This window comes from Carcharodon carcharias, chromosome 7 (assembly GCF_017639515.1).
Source record: "Carcharodon carcharias isolate sCarCar2 chromosome 7, sCarCar2.pri, whole genome shotgun sequence".
NCBI lineage: Eukaryota > Metazoa > Chordata > Chondrichthyes > Lamniformes > Lamnidae > Carcharodon > Carcharodon carcharias.
Genome location: NC_054473.1, coordinates 105,632,961 through 105,651,015, shown reverse-complemented (window position 1 = coordinate 105,651,015; position 18,055 = coordinate 105,632,961). Strand labels below are relative to the sequence as shown.

General features: G+C 44.6%; 1 protein-coding gene across 1 annotated transcript in view; it reads left to right on the top strand.

Annotated features, from left to right (window-relative positions):
* LOC121280027 (hydrocephalus-inducing protein homolog) overlaps nt 1-18,055 on the top strand; it is a 127,244-nt gene that overhangs the window by 67,541 nt on the left and 41,648 nt on the right. The gene's annotated exons all lie outside the window — the stretch shown is intronic.

Sequence of the window (18,055 nt, the reverse complement as noted above, 5' to 3'; positions counted from 1 at the left end):
CCTCCCCCAACTACCCAATTACCTGTCCGACCAGAATCAACCCCTGACTATCCCTCTCCCGACCAGACCTGACTACCCCTCACCCCCCGCCCCCCCAACCACCCAAATACCTCTTTCAACCACTCGACTACACCCCAAACAGACCTAACTATATCTCCCCCCCTGACCACTCAACTACCCACCCGACTCAACCACACCCTTGATGCTACTATGTACTCACCCACCTACCTACTTCACCCACATACCTACCTACCCATCTCAGCCACCTCACCCACTGGCCCACCCAACTACCTCATCATCCACCTACCCATGCACCAATTCCCTCACCTACTGAAAAACTTGGACCTTACAAAACTTACTGGATAGGGCAGCTACTGTTTTGAAAAGTGGATGTTTTCTCCCCTCTTCCATCTCTTCTTACACCCGAGGATCTTCCACTGGTGAGGCTGCACTGACCCTTCAGTGCTTTAGCTGAGATTGGAAGATATGGCTGAAAAATTGTAAAATGGGTGGGTCACAAAAATCTTCATGAGCACTGTCAATATCCTCAGCCTTGACCCTAAGATTTGGGTCAGAGTCTGGTTTATTTCAAAATTCCTTGACCTTATCGTTCTGAAGCTGCACAGGTGGTAATCTACTGCAAATAAATGCTACCACTCCATCAGTAGGCTGCAGGTCCCAAATATCTGCAAGGCCCCAGAGCCCAGAGTGTGCCTGGGCTGTTGACTATTGCATAAGTTTAAGATGGTGTGTGGCTGGTCCCACATGTCCAGACTTTTAAGTGAACTCATCTCACTCAGGACAGCAGCAGAGCATGGGACTCCACAATTGGCCTCAGTCTGCTTGGCAGCTCCAATTCACATGCCTGCCTGGAAAACAAGTGTGTGCGGCTAAACAGTAATTCAGTTACAATTTGCTTCACTGGTCGGGTATAAACTGGGGGTGAAGCTTTGCTCATAAACTCTGAAATAGTAACACACCAGAAGGATGTGAGCTGCAACTTTATTTTATCTCTGTTTCGGACTGTAGAAAAGCTGCTTTAAACCCACCTCAGACCGATCATGCATTTGCATTGCAAACACCATGTTTAATATTTGTAGAGATGAAAATGGCTATTGTTATATACCAGGTTATAGATTGCAGAAAAACTGCATATGTGTAACCCTGGAATGAATCCCCCTTGAGGGTCCCATTATCTTGATGTTCCTGGAATAAATCACAATTGCCTCTGATCTGTCCTTATTCAACAATTGCGCACAGCCTTCTGACCATTTTCTGTCTGATTTTCTTCTCTGCCCCACCCATGGACCAGGAAATTTTGGCACATTATCCCAGCTCTCCTACTGCTTGACTGGGATCAGCCAGGTTATAATCTCCGGATTACATCCAAGGATATACATCCTATCGAAAAGATAGGCAGGTTGGCAGAGGGGGTGGGTTGCTTTGCTAGTAAGAAATGAAGTGAAATTGATAGCAAGAAATGATGTAGGGTCAGATGATGTAGAATCTGTGTGGGTAGAGCTGAGGAACCGCAAAGGTATAAAAACCATAATGGGATTTATGTACAGGCCTCCGAACAGTAGTCAGGATGTGGGGCACAAGATACACCAGGAGATAGAAAAGGTGAGTAAGAAAGGCAAGGTTACAGTGATCATGGGGGATTTCAATATGCAGGTAGACTGAAAAAATCAGGTTGGTAGTGGATCCCAAGAAAAGGAATTTGTGGAATGTCTACGAGATGGCTTTTTGGAGCAGCTTGTGGTAGAGCCCACTAGGGAACAGGCAATTCTAGATTTAGTGATGTGTAATGAGGCAAATTTGATAAGGGAGCTTAAGGTGAAGGAACCCTTAGGAGGAAGTGACCATAATATGATAAAATGTACCTTGCAATTTGAGAGGAAAAAGCTGGAATCAGATGTAATGGTATTACAGTTGAATAAAGGCAACTACAGTGGCAAGAGGGAGGAGCTGGCCAGAGTTGACTGGGAGATGAGCCTAGCAGGAAAGACAGTGGAACAGCAATGGCAGGAGTTTCTGGGAGTAATTTGGGAGACACAGCAAAAATTCATCCCTAGGAAGAAACAGCATACTAAAGGGAGGATGAGGCAACCATGGCTGACAAGGGAAGTCAGGGACAGCATAAAAGCTAAAGAGAAAGCATACAATGCGGCGAAGAGCGGTGGGAAACCAGGGGATTGGGAAGCCTACAAAGACCAACAGAGGACAACTAAAAAAGAAATAAGGAGGGAGAAGATTAAATATGAGGGTAAACTAGCCAGTAATATAAAAGAAGATTGCAAGAGTTTTTTTAGATATATAAAGAGAGGCAAAAGTGGACATTGGGCCGCTGGAAAATGACGCTGGAGAAGTAGTCGTGGGGAACAAAGAAATGGCGGAGGAACTGAATAGGTACTTTGCATCAGTCTTCACAGTGGAAGACACGAGTGACATCCCCAAAGTTCAAGAGAGTTGGGGGGGGGCAGAGGTGAGTATGGTGGCCATTGCCAAGGAGAAGGTGCTAGGAAAACTGAAAGGTCTGAAGGTGGATAAATTACCTGGACCAGATGGATTACACCCCAGAGTTCTGAAGGAGATATCTGAAGAGATAGTGGAGGCGTTAGTGGTGATCTTTCAGGAATCACTAGAGTCAGGGAGGGTCCCAGAGGACTGGAAAATTGCTAATGTAACCCCCCTGTTTAAGAAGAGAGTGAGGCAAAAGACGAGAAATTACAGGCCGATTAGCCTGACCTCGGTCGTTGGTAAGATTTTAGAGTCCATTATTAAGAATGAGATTTCAGAATACTTGGAAGTGCATAGTAAAATAGGGCAAAGTCAATATGGTTTCATCAAGGGAAGGTCATGCCTGACAAATCTGTTAGAATTCTTTGAGGAGGTAGCGAGTAGGTTAGACAAAGGAGAGCCAATGGATGTTATCTACTTGGACTTCCAGAAGGCCTTTGACAAGGTGCCGCACAGGAGGCTGCTCAGTAAGATAAGAGCCCTTGGTGTTAGAGGCAAGGTATTAGCATGGATAGAAGATTGGCTGTCTGGCAGGAGGCAGAGAGTGGGGATAAAGGGGTCCTTCTCAGGATGGTGGCCGGTGACTAGTGGAGTTCCGGAGGGGTCAGTGTTAGGACCACAACTTTTCACTTTATACATTAATGATCTAGATGAAGGAACTGAGGGCATCCTGGCTAAGTTTGCAGATGATACAAAGATAGATGGAGGGACAGGTAGTATTGAGGAGGCGGGGAGACTACAGAAGGATTTGGACAGGTTAGGAGAATGGGCAAAGAAGTGGCAGATGGAATACAACTTGGGGAAGTGTGAGATCATGCACTTTGGTAGGAAGAATAGAAGCATAGACTATTTTCTAAATGGGGAGAGAATTCAGAAATCTGGAGTGCAAAGGGACTTGGGAGTCCTAGTCCAGGATTCTCTTAAGGTTAACTTGCAGGTTGAGTCGGTAGTTAGGAAGGCAAATGCAATGTTGGCATTTATTTCGAGAGGACTAGAATATAAAAGCAGGGATGTGCTGTTGAGGCTTTATAAGGCTCTGGTCGGACTGCATTTAGAATATTGTGAGCAATTTTGGGCCCCGTATCTCAGGAAGGATGTGCTGGCCCTGGAGAGCGTCCAGAGGAGGTTCACGAGAATGATCCCAGCAATAAAAGGATAATATATGAGGAATGTTTGAGGACTCTGGGTCTATACTCGATGGAGCTTAGAAGGATGAGGGGGGATCTGTTACAGATATAGTTACAGATTAAGGGGACACTCATTTAAAACTGAGATGTGAAGGAACTTCTTCTCTCAGCGGGTAATGAATGTCTGGAATTCTCTCCCTCAGAGAGTTGTGGACTCTAGATCCCTGAAAGTATTTAAAGAGGAGCTAGATAGGTTTCTGAAATATCGGGGAGTTGAGGGCTATGAGGAGCTGGCACAAGAGAGGAGTTGAGGCCTGGGGCAGATCGGGCATGATCTTATTGAACAGCGGGGAAGGCTTGAGGGGCTGAATGGCCTTCTCCTGCTCCTATTTCTTATGTTCATAAGTCTCAAACCCACAAGCAACTGCCACAGAACTGTCTCCCAAACCTCCAGCCAGCTTTCCCCGATTGCAGCTAAGGATCCCTTTAAATAACACTGACAATGACCTCCTCCGGACTTGTACCGCCTGCCTTTGGCTGAATAGCCAGTAGTGGAAATGGGCCTGCTCAGCATTAGCACAAGATGCTCTCACCTGCTTTTACTGGAAGTTCAATCTCCATGGATTCATGTCTGCCAGGAGAGGAGACTGCCAGGAAGTCAGTCCTTTCCATTCTGTACACTAATATGATCCTGTTAATGCCTCATTTGTACATTGATAGAGACATGAAAATCATCCCTCGCCAACACCCCACCCACCCCGCGCATCCCTTCTCCTGTCCCTTCCTTGTAAGGTATCTTTTCTCTTTAGCTGTTTACTGCTCTCTCTCTGTTTTGCACCATTCAGGTCAACATGGTGCTTAGTTCATGGTCTTCTGCAGCTTCCTGCTTGGAAATGTGTGTGGGACAGGATTACAGTCCAGTGGAATGTTCCTCCTTTTCCTTACAACACAGGGTTAAGAGCAGGCTTTTTGCCTAGATTGAGAAGCTAAGCTGAAGGTGGTATCAACAGAGTATTGTATATTGACCTCTTTAACCCAGAAGTGATCCCATGCTCAGCAGTCCCTTGCTAAACATAAATGGAATTCAATGAGGAGTGATGAATAGGCTTCATGTTTTTATTCTCTTTCTTTCTCTGAATCTTTCCTCTTTCCTGTCCCTTTCTCAAGATCTTGGTCCTTCTAGGGTCTGGGAGGGTGGAATAAGGACACAGGTCTGATGGATTGAGGTGGGAAAAGGAGGGATCAAGGGCCCAGTTTTCCGTTCTAGTTTTGGAATTCTCCTGAGAACAGGTTGGTGCAAGGCCGCCTGCCACCTTCCATACTTGGAGAGTGAAGAAGCCCTTGCCTCCCACAGAAACCCTGCCTTTACTGCCACTTTGACTGCTATTAACTGAAAGCATGCCTGGCATGAGGGCCAATTGCTATGATGAAAGCCATCATTCCACCCTTAGGATGTACAGCCCAAGGTGCTGCTCCGGGTCTCCTAGTCCCCAAGCCACATGAGTGCCGGGGGAGCCGTAATTGCCATGGAAGCCCACCAACTTAGCAAGAGTTGCTCTGTCTATCAGACGTGGGATGGGGTGAAGACCACAATGAACGCTAGAGGTCCTATTCCCCACCCCTCCACCCAAACTTCTTGGGCAAAATGGGGCTCTGAGAATGTCAAGGTGCTTGACTCTTGCTGGGCCATGGGTGCCTAGGTGCCAGTCACCCACTGCTACCTGGTCCATGTGACCATTCTTCATGTGGGAGCCTAAACAGTGGGGTTATTTTTTCCGGGGTTCATCAAAACTGCCTCTGATCTGCTCTCATCCAACAATCGTGCATAGCCCCTTGACAATTTCCTGTCTGATTTCTTCTCTTCCCCCCCCCCCACCACCCGTGGACCAGGACATTTAGCCAGATTATCCCAGCTCTCTTACTGCTTTACTGGGGCAGTCAGATCAATGTAGAGCAGGAATCAAATCTTAGACCTCCCAGTGCGTATAGCCCAGTTCCTTGTTTCTTTTGTCAGTGAACCATTAATGAGCTGCCACTTTACTTAGAACACTGCGTGCGAGATAGGCCATGAGGGAGTCCCCATGCTGCAGATCATCTGAACTGATTTCTCCATTACAGTGTTTACGCACAGCATTCCCATGTGGAAACATGAAACAAACAGGTTTGTTAAACATGTAAAAAATGATGAAGAAAACAGCAAACTGTTGTCATGATGAAAGCCCATCACAACAGTAAAATCTATCTTCAGCCAAAGATCTACCCAATACACAACTCACTATCCCTCAGAACAAGGTGAACCTTGTCATTTGATGAACCCAGAACAGATTAATTGACCCACGCTCTCGGTTGAACAACCATTACTGCTTGTTACCAACTTACAAGATGGAGAAAAGTTTGTCTCCAGTTGAACTAGAGTAAAAGTCAGAGGTCCTGTGCCCAAGCACCACCCCATTGTGTTCCCACCACCCCAACTTCAATTCTGGGATCAGAGTAGAACTTCTGGAATTTCGGTGCCCCTAAATCTTGCAGGGTTATTGATCTGGACATGCCAGTCACCCACTGGTACCTAGCCCAGGTGACCAGTCTTCTTGTGGGAACCTATAACCAGTGCAACTATTTGCCCAGGCTATATCACAACTCTCTTTGATCCTATCCTCATAGAAATCATCTGATATGGAATAGAGCAAAGTCAAACTGCGCACTCCTCATTACATAAATTCACCAATCTCTGAGTCAAAAAGCAGAGAGGTTCAAGGCAAATCTTTAAAATGTCAGACCTGGCTCCAACCAGCCTGCTGCTGGTTTTAACACATGGGGGGACAAGCGGTGTTAAATATTCTACTGAGGCCGCATGTGTCATATTTAACTTGTGTTCCAAGTTTAACCTGGGCAGATAAAGAGAGGTGTGAACTGTTTTGTAAAAGTGGTATCTTTACTGCCCTGCTTGTGGGCCAGGAGGAGCAGGAATACAGCACCCCAGGCCCTCCAAGCTCACCTTCCTTCTGCCCACGACTGGACCTTGGCCCCCCCCCCCCCCCCCATTTAAAGAATGTCCCACACCGCTCCCACCTTTATTGAAATTCCCCCAGGATCAGGGATTGGACCCAACTCCGCCTATTCAAGTATTGGATCACCTCTGGATTGGGTATGCAGCTCCCGAATTCTCCTAGAATTGGACTCCACCCCACACCCAACAGGATCAATGATCTGAACCGGCCCCGTCAGATGCAGATGCCACCCACACCCTGCTCCCACTAGTTCAGCTGCAGGCTCCCTACTTGCTCACAGGGTTGTAAGCTTTTCCAGAGAATTTCACGCCTGACTGGAATTCAAACCAGGTTGCCCTCTGGGTGTGGGGGAGCTTGCTAGAAAAAGCTCTCTTATAAACCCATCTAAGTCAATGTTGGAACCCTCGAGTCACCTGAGTTTCTGGGGATGGGGTGGGGGGAGGGGGTGGGGGGGTGGGGGGGTGGGGGGGTGGGGGGGGGCAAAGAATAGAAAATGGGATAAAAAAGAGAATAAAACTAATGGATAAATGAATAAAAATAAAATAAGTGGATACAAAATAAAAATGAATGTCGAAGAAAGGGAATAAAAAACGGGGTGAGGATGGAGGGGAGAGTTCATGGTCTGAATTTGTTGAACTCAATGTTAAGTCCAGAAGGCTGTAAGGTGACTAATCAGAAGATGAGGTGCTGTTCCTCCAGTTTGCGTTGGGCTTCACTGGAACATTGCAGCAGGCCAAGGACGGACATGTGGGCATGAGAGCAGGGTGGGGTGTTGAAATGGCAAGCGACCAGAAGGTTGGGTCACACTTGCGGACAGACCAAAGGTATTCTGCAAAATGGTCACCCAGTCTGTGTTCAGTCTCCCCAATATAGAGGAGACCACATTGAGAGCAGTGGATGCAGTAGACCAAATTGAAGGAGGTGCAAGTGAAGCACGGCTTCACCTGAAAGGAGTGTTTGGGCCCTTGGGTGGTGAGGAGGGAGGAGGTAAAGGGGCAGGTATTGCGCCTTCTGCGATTGCATGGGAAGGTGCTGTGGGAAAGGGACGAGGTGTTGGGGGTGATGGAGAAGTGGACCAGGGTGTCCCAGAGGAAATGGTCCCTACGGAATGCTGACAGTGGTGGGTGGGGGGGGGGGTGTGATGGTGAGGGGAAGATGTATTTGGTGGTGGCATCATGCTGGAGTTGGCGGAAATGGTGGAGGATGACCCTTTGAACGCAGATGCTGGTGGGGTGAAAAGTGAGGACAAATGGGTCCCTATCATGGTTCTGGGAGGGAGGGGAAGGTGTGAGGGCAGGGGTGTGGGAGATGGGTCAGACACGGCTGAGGGCCCTGTCAGCCACAGTGAGGGGGGAAACCTCGGTTAAGGAAGAAGGAAGACCTGCCAGAAGTGCCGTTTTGGAAAGTGGCATTATTGGAACTGAGGGAATGGGATGGAGTCCTTACAGGAAGCAGGGTGTGGGGAGCTGTAGTCAAGGTAGCTGCGGGAGTTCGATGGGCTTGTAATGAATATTGGTGGACCAGAAATGGAGCTAGAATAGGTCAAGGAAGGGGAGGGAAGCATCAGAGATGGACCATGTAGAGGTGACAGAGGGGTGGAAATTGGAAACATATTGCTTCCAAGGTGGTGGTCTCTACATCGGAGAGACCAAACGCAGACTGGGTGACCACTTGGCGGAACACCTCCGGTCTGTCCACAGGCATGACCCAGACTTCCCTGTAGCTTGCCATTTCAACACACCACCCTGCTCTCATGCCCACAGGTCTGTCCTTGACCTGCTGCATTGTTCCAGTGAAGTCCAACGCAAACTGGAGGAACAGCACCTCATCTTCTGATTAGGTACCTTACAGCCCTCTGGACTTAACATTGAGTTCAACAACTTCAGACCATGAACTCTTTCCTCCATCCTCACCTTTTAATCCCCGTTCTTCTACATTCCTTTTTATTTTTTATCCACTTATTTTTATTTTTATTCATTTATCCATAGTTTTATTCCCTTTTTTATCCCATTTTATATCCCTTTTTTTCCCCACTCCCCCAACCCCATCCCCTCCCTACAGGGCTATCTGTTACTTGTTCCATGTTGTTCTTTCGCACAATACCACCCTTATTCTGCTATAATCACATTCTACTTTCTTACTTTTATACCACTATTAGCACCTTTTTAGCACTAACCACTACCATTATCACTCCCCTTGTCCTTTAGTTCATGACATCTTTGTCAATCCCTCCTTTGTCCCCACCTATCGCTGGCCTTCTTTCCAGCTCCACCTGCCCCATCCACCTTAAACAGTATAAATTCATCACATTTCCACTTCTCTTCATCGCTGAAGAAGGGGCATATGTACTCTAAAACGTTACTTTTGCTTTTCTCTCTCCACAGATGCTGTCAGGCCTGCCGAGTTTTTCTAGCATTTTCTGTTTTTGTTTCAGATTTCCAGCATCCGCAGTATTTTGCCTTTATCTTGGCTTGTAAACAAGCTCAGTTATTTATTTACTTACACGTGGCAGGTAGACTGCTGATTTCCCACCCCCATTATTATGGGTGAGAGCCTGGGGTGAGCAAGAGGGTGGTGGGCAAGCCATCCTGTGCACCACCCCCCCCTCCCCCCCACTGCACCACCCATTTCCCCCTCCTCCCATCCCAACCAAAAACATGCCTGGCAGGGGGGTTCGTAAAATCCAGCCTCACCACTGGTTCATGGATAGAGTTATCCATAATCCTAATTGGTTTTTTTTGATAACCTAGCCACACAATGTAATATACAGCTTGGGGAACTAAGGCCATGATATCATCCTTGTTCACATGGAGGTATCTCCACATGACTAAAGTGTTGACGATTTTTAGTAAATAAACACCATCCTGACTGGGAATTATATCACTGTTCCTTCATTGTCACTGAGTCAAAATGCTGGAACTCCCTTCCTGACAGAGCTGTGGGTGCACCTGCAATAAATGGCCTGCAGCAGTTTCAAGGTAATTAGGGAAGGGCAACAAATGCTGGCCTAGCCAGTGACTTTCACATCCCATGAAAGAATATTAAAAATAAGTCAATGGCTGCTATTTTACGACCCTGCTGTGGCAGGTTTTCCCGTGATGCAAGTGGTGAGCCATTCAAATGTCCGTTGACATGGGCAGGACTGGAAGTTCCCGCCGGTGGGAAGGGCCAGAAAATTCTGGCCAGTATTTTTTGATGCAACTAACAACAAACATTCCACCAAAATGGCATGTTAACACATAAAAAAAAATGACACCTGCCTATCCTGTCTACTTGCTAACTTTAGAACCAGGAATCCTGGATGATTTCCCTGCACTCACCTCTTCTAAACACTCTCTCATGATGCCATTCAAGTTGATTCATAGATCAAATTTCCATAATTTGACTAAAATAATTATTCCAGTTGCATTTGTTGGATTATGTTTTTTTTATGATTGATACTGTAATTGATAATCACCCATGGGGTGATGGCTTTGTTAAGTCACAGAGATCTTCTATAAATTCTGACAGACTGGATATTTTAAATTAGAACCAGATAAATGTGCTGAACCACGCAGCATGTTTTCATTTCCAGCAAAAATAAACACTGGAGAACTTATGTTTTGATTCTAGATGGAAAAAGATGTCCCCAGTGAGCTAAGATCATTGGTTCTTCCAATAATTCCTTTAACTGTCCATTGAAGACCCAGCCTCTTCAATGTTTATTCCTTCTCATTTGTTAATGGAAGAACAAATCCCAGCAAAGAAGGCAGCATGCTTCTACACCTTCACCACTGGAGGTGTGCTAGAAAAACCCTGTCCGTTTTTTCTTTCCATCTGAGGAGCGTCATTCACCCACTCTTTACTTACTCCCTTTTAATATCCAATGCTGACTTTAGGAATGCACAAGGGAAGACTTTGATCTCATCACCTGCTCACCTCTTGAATTGTTCTCAGTTGGCACCATAGTCAGTTGCCAATCACTCTGCCCTACCACAACCACCTGTGATTCAGTGCCAATCTGTGATTTCTCTTATAAACAGTTATGCAAAATATTGCCATCATTTGAAAGGCTTGTTGAACCTAAAACATGTATGGGTTTCATAATTGGCCATTTGATTACAAAATGTCCTGTTCTCCTGTCAGGTCCTTCATCTTTTCTGTCACAATACCTCAGCCACAGAGATCTTCTATAAATTCTGACAGACTGGATATTTTAAATTAGAACTGGATAAATGTGCTGAACCACGCAGCATGTTTTCATTTCCAGCAAAAAAAAACACTGGAGAACTTGTTATGTTTTGATTCTAGATGGAAAAGTTGTCCCCAGTGAATTAAGATCATTTCCAGACAGATGTGTGTTCCGGTAAACAGGTAGTCAAGCAAATAGCTAATCATGCCCACTAGGCCAATTTACACAAGCAATTTTACCCTCCAGGGCTCATTAGCTAAGCTGATGGAGTCTGGCACCAAGTACAATGCTGTCATTAGGATGGGGAGTTATGTCAGCCCCATGCCAGGTTGGAGAATGGGAGTTATGACTTTTACGGATATAACTGCTGAATGTGGCTGTAGAGTAGAAACTCTAGTATGTGTTAGCATACCAATATTTATCCCTGAGCCAATGCTGCCCAGACAAATGATATGGTCATTAGCATGTTGGTATTTGCGGCAGCTTGCAGTGCAGGAACTGGCTGCTGTGTCTACTATGTTACAACACTAATTACACTTCAAAAAAGTATTTCATTATCTGTATAACACTTTGGGACACTTCAAGTTTGTGAATGGCTGTGCTGTTCAAACTCCACAGGGAAACTTGAAACAACTGTCACAACTAATTTTCAATTTGTATGTTTCGAGATAAGGGTTTTGAATTCAGTAATAACAAGACCACTAAGTCTAAGAGGTTTTTATAAAACTAAATTAGATGTTTATTAATAAAAGAAAAGATTGTAAGCACACACATATGTCTACAAATTACACTGCTACAATAATTTTTAAATCCCCTAGTTAATCTGATTCCCAGTTACACCTTCGTTAAGGCAGCAGTAAAACACATAGATTTTCAAAGACCCAGGCAAAGTAAACAATACCCTGAATAGTCGAATGCAAAGCGAGTTCTCTTAATTCCAGTCCCTGAAGGCAGCAGTTTGAGGCATAGATGCTGAAAGCTTTTCACACTTGTTGAATCTTAGACTGCCTACTCTTTTACATGGCCTTCACTCCTTTATATATATTTTCCCCTTTGAATGCAAATTCCCATTGTTTCACTATGACTTTGGACTTAATCTTTCTGATAATAAAAATCAGAAAGTTTTACCAGTAATCTTTCGGAAAAATAAGCACACTCTTTCCAAACTTCACCTGGCTAGGTGATACATTTCACTCCCTCTTTTGAAAACAATCTAGTCAGGTTTATTTAAAAATGCTAACATTCCCTTGACATCTATGTTTCTAAATTTCCCCATATTTACCTAATTAACATTTCAAACCTAACTTATCTTCTTACATCAAAGTACCCAGACTAGCTGCCTCTAATTCAAATAAGTCTCCCACGCACACACATACACATATAGACACATCGACACATCCCACTATTACTCTATTTAACAGTAAATTCCAATAACATTATGAAAATTATTATATCTTCTTGACACATGGAATTCCTTAGATAGAATATACAGCATCAAAACTGACCATTCAGCCTAACTAATCCATGTCAGAGTTTATACTCTAGTCATGTCTCCTGCCATCTTTCCTCATCTAACTGTATTAGCATAATTCTCTATTTCCTTCTCCCTGATTTGCTTATCCAGCTGACCCTTAATGCATATTTGCCTATACTATTCACCTCAGTGACTCTCTGTGCTAGCAAATTCCACATTCTTATCATCTCTAGGTAAAGGAGTGTCTTCTAAATTCTCTATTGGATTTCTTGGTGACTGCATTATATTGATGGCCTCTTCCCACTTCTCTCTGTGTCTACTCTATCCAAATGTTTCATAACTTTAAAGACCTTTATCCGATCACCCCTCAGTCCTTTCTTTGAAGAGAAAAGAGGTCCAGTTCATCCTTTCATGATAAGTATAACCTCAGTTCTGGCATCATCCTTGTAAATATTTTGTTCACCCTTTTCCAGCGCCTCGATAGCCTTTTTATAGTATGGTGACCAGAACTGCACAGAATATTCCAAGCGTGATCTAACCAAGGCTCAATAGAAGTTTATCAGAACTTCTCTACTTTTCGGTTCGAATCCTCAGAAATAAACCCAAGTGTTTGATTGCTTTTATTATAGCTGTGTTGATCTGCTTCTCTACTTCCAATGATTTGTCTACTTGTACTCAATAGGTAAATGAATGCAAGTATTTATTTTTCTTTTGATCTTTTAATGGGTTTGTATTAGTAACCTTGTAACCACATATCAGCAGGGACATTGACCTCCGATGACCCAATGTGTTAATATCTCAATAAAATCTTCACAGTAGAAGCCATTAAGTATTGCTACATGAATAGCTTCATTTCAAGGCTATAGAATATTAACTCAGGTCAATGTTGCACTTAAAAGGTGAGTTGTGTTATAGCAGTTTTATTGATCTTCATCGTGCCGAATAAAAAAGATTTTAATTCCACAACATGGAAACAATTTGCATTTATATAGCACCTTTCATGTGCTTCACAGCTGACTGAGTACAACAAATGAGTAACCAGTGTTATCATTCACAGTGTGCATAATAGAAAGGAATCCCACACAACATAAATGATCTGTTGCTGTGACAGACACTTTGAACAGAATTTTCCCAATCCCGTGATGGTGGGCCTGAAGATGGGGGATTGGGAAAACAATGGGATTTTGGGATGGCTCCCCAATGCTTTCCCACTGCCAGGATGTTTCCCAGCACCAGGCAGGAACCCAGATCAGCTGCCAGCACAGGGACAGCCAATTACTATACTTAAGGACTCAATTCGAAGGATTTTGTTGGCAGTAGAGCTGACCACTGCCGCGTACAGAAGCTGCCAGCTCCATGGAGACAGCATCCTTGCATTAATCCTGTGGGCCATTGGAGCTGGAGACTTCATGCTCCAAAGAGGGGATCATAGGCAGGAAAGGCAGCGCTGCCACCCCACAAGCCATCTAAGGGAAGGGACAGAGGTGGGGAGGAGGAGCGGGTGATGGGCACGGTCTCTATTCTGGTCCAAGAGGCCTGACTGTCATGCCTCTCTGAATATTATCTTGAAGTTAAAATGTAATTATAAAAGGTTTTACGCCAATGAATACTCATGCCATCAAAATGTATTACAAGTACGAACCTGCTACAGGCCGGCCTGAAACATGATGTGCCACAAACAAGCCACTGAATTAGGCCTGGATTTTCGCAAAGCCGTGGAGACTCTGTTGACCTTCCAAAATGGCAGGCGGGACCCAGATTTGGAAGTCGCATTCCCCATTTCCAATAGATCATATTTTCACTGGGCGATCATGACTCCATTATGTGGGAATCCCAAACTCAGCAGAGCCATTTGAACTCAATGCTGAGTTCAAACAGACCCCATTTTCGCTGGAGCAAGGGCCTTGGATGAGGTTTCCTAAAAAGTGCAAAGGCCGCTTGGCGTTTCGACTGCCCGCCAACTGTTAGGTTGGATGGGCAGCGTAGATTTGAATTTAATTAACTTTTTAATGGCCTTTATAGGCCTTTTAATTGTCGGCAGGTGCGCTGCCGACTCCAGCACACGCCCACTGAACGAAATATCAAGGGACTACGCAATGATGTCAGGACATTCGCCCTACATTATCGTGCGTCATTTTACTCTCAGCCGGGTTGGGTGCGTGCCCGCCCGCCGAGTTCAATATTCTGCCCCAGATTGCAGTGCAGACAACAAAAACCTGCATTTATGTAGTGCCTTTAATGTAACATCCCAGTGTACCTCACAAAGTTTTATCACATAAACTTTGACACCAACCCATTTAAGGAGATATTAGGATGGGCGATCATTATCTTGACCAAAGAGCTAGGTTAAGGAGCTTCTTAAAGGAGGACAGAGTGAGAGAGATTTACAATAATGACAATAACAACATTTAGAGATTTAGGGAGGGAATTCCAGGGTTTAGCCAACTGAAGCCATCCCACCAATGGTAAACCACAAAAAAAATCAAGGCTACACACGCAGCCAGAATTGAAGGAGCGCAGAAATCTTGGAAGATTTTTTATTGTTATTTCATGCAATGTGAGCTTCACTGGCAGGGTTGCTTGCCATTGCCCATCCCTATTTGCCCTTGAGAAGGTGATTGAGAGCACCCTTCTTGAACCACTGCAGTTCAAGTGGTGTAGGTACACCACAGTGCTGGTAGGGATGGAGTTTCAAAAGTTTGACCCAGTGACAGTGAAGGAACGGCAATATATTTCCAAGTCAAGATTGTGGCTTGCAAGTGATGGTGTTCCCATGAGTCTGCTGCCCTTGTCCTTCTAGGTGGTAGAGGTCAAGGGTTTGGAAGGTGCTCTCGAAGGAACCTTGGTGTGGTGCATCTTGTATATGGTACACATTGTTGCAATGTGCACTGATGGTGGAGGAAATGAATGTTTAAGGTTGTGGATGCAGTGCTGATCAAGCAGGCTGCTTTGTTCTTGAATGGTAGCAAGCTTCAAGAGTGTTGTTGCAGCTGCACTCATCCAGACAAGTGCACTCATCCAGAGTATTCCATCACATTCCTGACTTGTGCCTTGCTGATCTTGGACAAGCTATGAAGAGTTAGGAGGTGGGTTACTCACCTCTGACCAGCCCTTGTAGACACAGTATTTATATAGATAGTCCATTTAAGTTTTCTGATCATTAATAATAGCATTTTTTCTCGATTTATTAATTAATTGAATTTAAATTCCCCAAACTTCCATTGTGTGATTTGAGTTCATGTCTCCAGAACATTAGTCTAGGTCTCTGGGTCACTAGTCCAGCAAAATTACCCCTATGCTACTGACCCCTTGTGGAACTGGAGAATAGAGGGACAAGGACATGGAGAGGTTTGAAGATGAGTATAAAAGATTCAAAATCGAGCCAGTGTCAGTCAGCAAAAACAAGGGTTATCTGAGACAGGACTGAGTTCAGGTTAAGATACAGGCAACAGAGTTTTGGATGAGCTAAAGATTTTAGATGGTCAAAGGGCATCTGTCCCTCCAGCAGATATAAGAACATAGGACTTAGGAGCAGGAGTAGGCCATTTGGCCCTTTGAGCCTGCTCTGCCATTTGAAGCTAAAAGCCATGCATTCCATGGTCTAACACCCTGAGCTGGAAAGCAGGATCAATGTCTGAGGCTAACCAAACTCCTGCTCTGTACCTGCAGGCCCTGCTAGAGCTGCCAACACTGCTGAATAAGGTGCACCAGCAACCTTCATTATCAATCAGGATGCCTGGGCTGCGGCTTCATACAAGTCGGAATGATGATATATCAGTTCTTCCATAGGTGTGCTCCAAAGACCATACCCTGTGAAGAGTACAGTCTTAATACCTGGGCATAATTCACCATCTCAAAATCGTAACTTCATTACACTTTTACACATTCAATGTGTATGAAGATTTGGTGTAATATGGTATGCGTTAAACGAAATGATCCACACCAGCTGTTGCATATGCATCTCCAAGGACTACTGCCTTCCAGAGCTTCCATCATTATTGTTTTGCAGTTCTTTTATAGACAGCTAGAGGGTGCTACGAGGGAGGAAAGGGAGAAATCTTACTGGTATGTGAGCGGTGGGCAGGGTTACCTCAATTGCATACACCCAGTTACCCTGAGAATATGATGCTGGGCTTTTTCAAACTGAGCCATCTTGCTAGGCCACTTCAGGAGGTATTAAGTGCCAGCCATGTCACATGGAATGAAGTAGCATACAGACCAGGCAGGATGGAACCATGTATAGAACAGACCAGACAGCTTGTCCTCTTTGAAGGACACTAGTGAACTCACTTGTGTTTTCCAATAATCTAGATTGGTTGTTTTTCTCTTGTGGTCGGCCACAGATTCATAGAATTTAAGTCAGCAACTTTAAATTAACAACCTTGCAATTCCTGGAACTATACCTGTAGTACCGTTAATCCTGATCATACACACAAAACAAGGTTTGTGCTGAAGTTACGATGGTGAAGCCTCGGGGAAATTCCTGGTATTCATGCAACACCACCTTGAGGTCAAGGCAGTAAATATGAAGTCAGCCAATACTAGTAAGGAGCAAATCATTTAACCCCATTCTCCTGAATGAAGATTTTGGCTTACTCGAATAAAGAAGAGGTAACACGTGGATCAAGGGCTGGTGTGGGAAAGAGGGGTTCTGTTTCATGGCACACCTGCACCAGTACTGGAGGGAGCAATACCAATGAAGCAGGCTCCACCTAAACCTAAATGGAAACAGTATCCTCAAGAAAGTGTAAATATGGCGATGGCAAAGGCTTTAAGCTAGTAAAGCAGGGGAAGGGAGCTGCAGGAAATGACAGGTGATTTTCAAATTTGGAATACTATGTAGAGTTCTGGTCACACAATACAATAACGATATTGAGGCACTGGAGAGGGCACCGCAGATTTACAAGAATGATATCACAACTGTGAGGTTATACCTGTTAGGAAATGATGAAGAGGCTGGATCTTTTTTCCCTTGAAGAGAGAAGGCCGAGGATGACCTAATAGCGGGCTTCAAATTATGAAAGATTTTGATAGAGTAAATGCAGAAAAAGCGTATCTAGTTGTGAGGAAGAGCAAAACTAGAAATCATCAGTGCACAACAGTCACCAGGAAAACAAATTCAAAATAAATTTCTTTACCCTGGGAATGGTGGGAATGTGGACCTTGCTACCACAGGAAGGAGTTGAGGTGAATAGTACAAATGCATTTAAAGGGAATCTGGAGAAGAATGTGGAGAAGGGAACAGCAAGTTATGCTGATAGAGGTAGATGAGGAAGGAAGGCAGGAGGCTCGAATAGAACATAAACACCAGCAAGTATTGGTTGGATGATTGGTCTATTTTAGTGCTGTATGTTCTATGTCGGGAGCTAGTTAGCTCAGTTGGCTAGATGGCTAGCCGGTGCTTCAGAATAATGTCAACAGCATAGGTTTGATTCCTATTCCAGCTGAGACAGACTTGGGACCTGCCTTCTAGCCTTGCCCCTAAGAATGGAAGGCAATGGAAAACCACCACTGACAAAAAAGAGCTGCCAAGGAAACAGTTCAGGATGAAGCCTCAGCAGACAATGAGCCCAGGACCTGCCTTCAGGCAGCAGCACTCATAAATAGAGTATACAGTGTATATTTCACCACATTTCTATTTCCCTATAGCTCTGAAAAAGAGTCATACAGACTTGAAACGTTAGCTCTGTCTTTCTCTCCGCAGATGCTATCAGACCTGCTAAGTTTTTCCAGCATTTTTTGTTTTTGACTCATA